The sequence below is a fragment of the Adiantum capillus-veneris genome, chromosome 18, assembly GCF_014529385.1.
Source record: "Adiantum capillus-veneris isolate H3 chromosome 18, ASM1452938v2, whole genome shotgun sequence".
In the NCBI taxonomy this organism is placed as follows: Eukaryota; Viridiplantae; Streptophyta; class Polypodiopsida; order Polypodiales; family Pteridaceae; genus Adiantum; species Adiantum capillus-veneris.
Genome location: NC_140948.1, coordinates 77,857,567 through 77,865,568, shown reverse-complemented (window position 1 = coordinate 77,865,568; position 8,002 = coordinate 77,857,567).

The following is an 8,002-nucleotide window of genomic DNA, read 5'->3' as shown; positions in this document are numbered from 1 at the left end:
ACTAAATTTACTCAAGCCTAAATCTCATTGGTCCACCTCGAAGGCCATGCAATCGGATTTGAGTACACCTTGTGAGCATCTGGGCTAGGGAGCTGACATGTGTCCCTCATTCCATTTGTGTAAAGGGAGCTTGTGTGTGTGTGTGTGAGTTTTTCTCTCATATCCTACTTCTTGGGATCTCGATACCGTCCTAGTCTCAACCATAAACGATGCCAACTAGGGATTGGCGGATGTTACTTTCATGACTCTGCCAGCACCTTATGAGAAATCAAAGTTTTTGGGTTCCGGGGGGAGTATGGTCGCAAGGCTCCCCCTCCTATGTAGGAATTGAGAAGACTTTTTGGGACACACACAAAGCATCCAATTTTTCTAGAGTTTGACCTTTGGACACAACCTTTGAGTTTTGGAACCTGAGCATTTTGGAAGTCTTAATGGGTTGAACCTTAGGGTCTTTTAATCCCATTGTTGCACCTTTGTCTTTTGCAGATGCCCCCCCTTTGGATCCCTATTTTCATCCAAGTTTCTGAACATGTCTCCAAAGTGCAGTACACAGAGATTTACTGTACAAGTATAGTGGTTGTATGTATGTTTGATTGTGGACACTCGTTGAGTGTAGGAAGCGTTACAGGTACCACGATAGCAAGTTCAACAGATTTGCAGGTTTTTGCAGATTGCAGCTATTTTGTCTTAGTGCTTCAAGATGTCTGACGGTTTCAGCCAGATTGTTACTGAGAAGATTGAGAAAAATAACTACCCTGCATGGAAGTTCAGAATAACAAATTTCCTAAAAGGAAAAGGTTATTGGGACTATGTAGAAGGAGACAATGAAAAGGAACCAGAGATTCCCGAGGCAAATGCTACAACAGAACAAAGGAAAGCTTTGAGGGACTGGCAACAAGGCCAGAGCAAAGTGATGTATTGGCTTTCTATGAGTACCACAGATGGCATGATGGGCTATCTACAGGATGTTGAAACCCCCTCCATTGAATGGAAAAACTTAGGCAGAGTGTTCGAGGTGAACACCAAGGCCAGGAAGCTTCAACTAAAGTCGGAGCTAAATCAGGTTAAGAGGAACAACCTCTCCATCAATGATTATGCTTTGAAGTCTCAGTGGAAGATGATGACATTGTCCGTGCATGCTTGGATGGTCTAGGAGATGAGTATGTACATTTTAGGTCTTCCATGAATACAAGAGACGACATCCCCGTGTTCCAAGATTTGATTTCTATGCTTATTTTGGAGGAGAAGAACCTTGACACATCTTCTTCTCATGGCAGAAATAATTCTGAACAGGCCTTCTATTCTAACTCCAATAGAGGTAGAGGTAGAGGTCGTGGTCGAGGCCCAAGGGGTTGCAGGGGCCAATTTCTGGAAGGTCAATCAAATCAAAACAATACAGGTGGTAGGGGAAACCAGTCTCAAGGCAGGGGGAGTCAAAGAGGTCGTGGTGCAGGATCAATCAGGCAGCAACATACTCCAGATAGCAGAGAATGTTGGACTTGTGGTGAAAGAGGTCACATGTCACGTGACTGTCCAAAGGGAAAAGCAAGTGGAAAGAGAGAACAGGGCAACTATGCATCTACTAGCAGAGATGCAGATGACAACAAAAACGAATGCATGTTTGTTATGCAGCATGTAATGAATACAATGACTGCAGAGAATTCCACCCAAGATGATGTTTGGTATGTGGATTCAGGTGCCTCTAATCACATGACGTCTCGTGGAGAGTGGTTTAGAGATATGCGCAAACCAGATGTGTCAGGCTATGTGCAGATAGGAGATGACACAGCTCACCCCATTGCTCATGTAGGGGACATACCTCTAAATACGAAGAGTGGGAAATCAAAGTACTTAGCAGATGTACTTCATGTCCCAAACATTAAAAAGAATCTTGTTTCTGTTGGACGAATGGTTGAGCAGGGTTTGCAGGTTCGCTTCAATCCGAATGGCTGTTATGTAGAAGATTTCCAGAATGGCTGTAAGCTGATCACAGAGGGCAAATGTGTGGGCAAAATGTTTACGCTGAATGTAGACATGCCTGAGGTAAAAGCTGCATTATTTGCACAGAGCACAGGTGTTGTGGCTGATGTTGACATTTGGCACAAACGCATTGGCCATGTCAATAAGCAAAGATTGCGTAGCATGCAATCAAAACAGATTGTAAAAGGTTTGCCCAAATTCAAGGTGGATGGTATGCATAAAGTGTGTGCAGCATGCCAGTTTGGAAAACAGTCAAAGGGCTCATTTCCACATGAGCGCAATGTATGTAAAAAGCCACTTGAGGTGGTGCACACAGATGTTTGAGGTCCAACCGATACTGCAAGTATACATGGTTGCAGGTATTATTTCTCTTTCATCAATGACCATACAAGGAGAGCATGGGTCTACTTCATGCGTAAAAAAAGTGAAGTGTTTGGTCACTTTCAGGACTTCAAAGTCATGATTGAGAAGGAGACAAATATGCAAATCAAGACATTGAGGTCAGATGGAGGGGGAGAGTACTTCTCAAATGATTTTTCAGATTTTCTGCGAATGCATGGTATATGCAGGCAGTTTACATGCAGATATCTACACAGCAGAATGGGGTCGTAGAAAGGAAAAACAGGCACATTGCAGAGGTTGCACGTGCATTGATGAATGAGAAGAACATGCCTCATCATTTCTGGGTTGAAGCTGTAAATAGAGATGTGTACATTATGAACAGGACACCTACAACTGCTGTGCATGATGTAACACTTGAGGAAAAGTTTACAGGTACAAAGCCTGATTTGGCACACTTGAAAGTGTTTGGCTGCATAGCTTACGTGCATGTACCAGATGAGTTGCATAGGAAATTGGATCCTAAAGTAGAGAAATGTATTCTTGTGGGATATTCCCTTGAACAAAAGGGGTACAGGTTCTACAATCCTACTACACAAGAATTACGAGTGAGCAGAGATGTAGTCATTGATGAGATGAGCAGCTGGTACAGTAATGCACATGGCACTTTTGGGGATGATGTAAAAAATGATGTGGTTGTAAAAAATGTGAGGCCACAGTCACAGGTTTTGAGTGGACCACAAGAGTCCTCTTCTCGTGGCTCTGTTGAGAAGCCATGGAATGGTAGACTACGTACACAGGGTACTCCACCAGTAGGTACAGGGAATGTATCACGAAAAGGAAAGGAAAAGGTTGATGAACCTCCCCTTATGGTTGATGCATCATCAGGTTTTTCACATGTAAACATGGATTCAGATGGTTCTGAACAAAGTCTTGATGAGGAATTTGGAATTCGGGCTGTCAGGACACCTGGTGTAAGGAAAGTAGAAGAAGATGCTAGAGGGCAAAGGAGTGACCCAGGACCGCGCAGATCTAACAGAGTCAAAAATCCAGTTCAGAAATTGACTTATGATGGGTATCTAGTGCATCACCAAGACTACATGGCTAAGGTGATACAGGATGTGGAGCCCACATGTTTTGAGGATGCAATTGGAAATGTGCATTGGGATGATGTAATGAATGAAGAGATGGCTGCATTGGAAGCAAACGACACATGGGAGTTGGTGCCATTGCCAAGTGGCAAGAAAGCTATTGGTTGTAAATGGGTGTATAAAACCAAGCATAAGGCTGATGGCAACATTGAGCGTCACAAGGAAAGGCTGGTCGCAAAGGGTTATGCACAGACGTATGGCATAGACTATGAGGAGACCTTTGCTCCAGTGGCAAAGATGACGACTGTGAGAGCTGTCATAGCAGTGGCTGCATCTAGAGGATGGATTATGCATCAAATGGATGTAAAGAATGCCTTCTTGAATGGTGAGTTGCAAGAGGAAGTGTATATGGATCAGCCACCTGGTTATGTCGATCCAGGTTACCTAGATTATGTATGCAGGCTTCTCAAAGCTTTGTATGGTTTGAAGCAGGGCTCTAGACCATGGTATGACAGGATTGCCAAGTATCTTGTCAGTATTGGGTTTAGGAGAGCTCATGCAGATCATTCACTCTATGTACGTGAGAGTGATGTGGGGATTGTGGTCATTACCATATATGTAGATGACCTTATTATTGTGGGTGACAATGCTATGGAGATTGACCATGTGAAGGGTCTTCTCAAACAGGAGTTTGAAATGAAAGATTTGGGTGAGTTGCGCTACTTTCTTGGCATTGAGGTGATCAGGACTCCAGAGGGTGTATGGCTGTCACATAGACAGTATGATTTGAACATGTTGTCAAAGTATGGTATGGCTGATTGTAAGCCAATTTCTATTCCCTTGGATGTGAATGCAAAGCTGAGTGCAGAGAAGGGTGATGTTGTTGAGGATTTCAATATGTACAGGAAGATGGTGGTGATGGGGGCTTTTCACAAGCCAAACTCCCATACCCCTCTTCTCTCGTTCCCACCCCATAAAAACCCCCTCTTAGGGAGGGAGTGATAAAAGACAGTGGAAAAAGTAAGAAAAAAATAAAGTATGATTATGTAAATATATGAGAAAGGTAAAATAGGCCACCTCATTCCTGCGGGGTAACCCATCCCCACCTTGCCTCCTTTTTCTTCACTGTTGCCCCGCCATGTGTCCCTTTTCCTCTCCTCCACTAAAAAGGTCAACCCCCTCTCTCTTCCCCTTGTCCTTTCTCCTTTCTCTCTCCCCTCAAGCTACCCCACCTCTCACCAATAATGCATTCTAACTCACCAATAATGCACCCTAACTCACATACAACTTACCCTATCTTCCAAAATAGTATACCCCACCCCCCCTTTCTCTCTCCTATCATATCCCATGACCCAAATACCCCCCTCTCTCTCTAAAGGGCGCCATGTCTCTTGTCTTGTAGCTAAATAACCTCCCCCACACTCACACACACTCAGTTTCACTGAAAAAGGTGCCACAAACCCATCCCCACCCGGCGGTTACCTGATTTTTCTTGTGTTCACAAACATCTGCAAACAGATTCACCTCTGAACACACTCCCCTCTCTCCCCTCTTGTAATTATTTTATTCTCCATGTCACCTCTCATTTTTTTTCATCAACCCATCTCTCTCTCTTAGTCTCTCTCTCATGAGACTGCTGTTCTGGCACATATACACACAGCCAGACAAGTGGTGCCCACAGTCACATGGCCTATGTAGATAATGATTTCTTCATTTTTAAATTCTACAATTTCTCCCCCCTCCTCCCCTATATAAAGAGGGGTCACCATCACACTAAACACACACAACATCACCAAAGAACACACTATGCACTGCGTGTGCCTAGTGCACGCACACACCCACACCATCACCATCACTGCAATCACCATGCTTGTCTTGAGCATGACCTCTACACCCTTGGCTATGGAAGATGAAGGGCAACTAAATTAAGGATGATGGCCATAACCCTCGTGCGAGTCTTCGCCATCAACTCCCACCTATCCACCATGTGCTCTACGACTCTCTCCCTTATGGTGGTGTGTTGTTTGCGTCCTAGCCGCTGAAGCTAGGTGGTGCCCCCTATTTGCTTTACCATGACAGGCTCGAGGCGCTCCATTCGGTCCCCGGTGTTTTAGAGGCGGTCGAGGTTCGGGGTTCGCTTTGCTCCCATCATTGGGTAGTCTAATCTACTTGACTATCAGGCCAGACTTGAGCTACACAGTAGGCTTGGAGAGTTAGCTCATGCAGCTTCCGAGGAAGCCACATTTGGATGGAGTACGACGCACACTTAGGTATGTGCAAGGGACTCATGACTACGCATTGTTCTATGCAGCATATGCACCATTAGCATTGTATGGGTATACAAATGCAGATTGGGAAGGTAGCATTGTTGATAGGAGATCTACGAGTGGCTTCATGTTCTCTTTTGGGAGTTGTGTTGTTACTTGGAGCAGCAAAAAGCAGCCTACGGTTGCTTTATCGAGCACAGAGGCTGAGTATAGAGGTGCAGCAGTTGCGGCGTGCGAGGTAGCTTGGCTACGCACATTACTTGAGGACTTGGGAGTGCAGGTGGACCAGAAGATTGTCATTCATTGTGACAACCTCAGCAGCATGCAGCTGGCTAGGAACCCAGTGTTCCATGCTAGGACAAAACACATAGAGGTCCATTACCACTACGTTCGAGAGCGAGTGTTGGCGGGCGACATCGACTTGGTCTACGTCAGCACAGAGGAGCAGATAGCGGATATCTTTACCAAGGCCCTCGGAGCTGAGAAGCTTTGACGTTTTCGGACTATGCTTGGACTCTGTGACATGCAGAGCTCGAGGGGGAGTGTTGAGATGTCGAGCTCTACACCTTGAGCTGGCATCCACTACGGGTCTTGGCCGCTTACGACATTTACTCACTGGCGCGTTAGGTGACCGACACAGAGGATCTCTGCCAGTGATTCTACAGCTGGACTACACTTATAGTGCCAGCCTAGTACGCTTTTAGCGAGTTCACAGTTAGTGATCGCATGTACATATGTACTACTTTTCAGCTTTAGCACTTAGTCATTTTGTACTCTCTTTTCTGTGAAGAAGAAGAAGAAGCTTTCCATCTCTGTGTGCTTTGTGCTTGTCTTGTGTATATCTCTTGCATCCTCATTCTTTACACTAGCATACCCAATCACGCAAAGAGAAGACATGGCTACTACTAGTGCTTTAGATGCATTTCTTACTGAGGTTGGGCATGCAAATCGCCCTGAGCTTCAAGCATTTTTCACAACCCAACGCGATTTGGAAACCACCTTGACCCTCCACTCTCAATCTCTTGAGCACATTACTTCATACATTTCCACGTGCATGGGGAGATTCATTGTTGAGTTACCAAACCGGCCAAGGAAATGGGTCCCTGAAGGCCTTCTCCACCACATCTACCAAGGGGACAGGCCATTTCATCAGCGGCATGCACGCTTTGCCACCATAGCACAACTCGCCGGACAATATGTGCGGCTTGAAGCTGATGATGTGCGAGCAATGCATAAGGGAAGGATCCGAAACAATTTTTCCTCTGTTCAGGCCATAATGATCTTCCTCCTTCACGAGTGCCCAGCACGCCCTAACGTAGTGCTACCACACTTGTAGATCGGCGGTGTACTGGGTGATGTGAAGGACCCCAAGCCCGCGGCCATTGACTTATCTGTAGAGGAGAGGACGCTTGCCTTGAACTACCCTGTAGGGATTCAAGGCCTCTTGGAGGCCTCTCCATCTATCAGTTCATCCTCGGGACCGCCATAAGGAACCACCACTCGAGATGCCATCCCTAAGGTAGAGATTACCCGCTTCTCCTCCATTGTGGTGGGTGGGGAGGAGTTTGTGTTTATGCACGATCTGGAGAAATCCTTTGAGCTGCGCATGGATGAGTGTTTTGCCATCCTTGATGCCCATGGCAAGTTTGAGGTTGATACCACCACCTCCCATGACGATGATCTCCTACTGCCCATGGGGAATACTTTGGCGGACACAGTGGTGATCGCACAAGCCGAGGTGGCAGCGGCCGAGCAGGCCAAGGTCTCTAAGGAGGAGTTTGTGGCCGTGCAAGCCATGTGTTTGGCTAAACGCGCAAGAGTGGATTCACCACCACCTGCTGCAACACTTGTTTTGCTTGATCCAAAGGGGAAGTCAAGTGTGGATCTTTACTTGCACCTGGATGTCGATGAGGAGGATCGTAGACAAGAGGTATAGATGCTCACTTACACTTGATTGTTCCAAATGATTTTGTTAATGTTATATCATAATTTTGTGCCATATCTCAGAAAACCTATGTTTTGTAGGATGTTCTACAGGTTGACGCCTGGGCGCAACGGTCAGGGGGGAGGAGGACGCCGTTCGGACCTCAAGCGGCACTTGCTCACTACCTCGGAACACTTCCCACTGGTGTCGTGGTGTTTGTCCATGCCGACTACTCTCCCAATGGTCGCTACAACATTTTTGCTCTCCATTCACTCTCCAAGGCGTTGTGTTTAACAACACTTGCCCAAACTGCCAACCTTGTAGTGCTTGTAAAGAAAGATTTTTCAATATCCACTTTTGGTGCTAACTTTCGCAGGCGCCTTATTGCCCATGTTGGAATG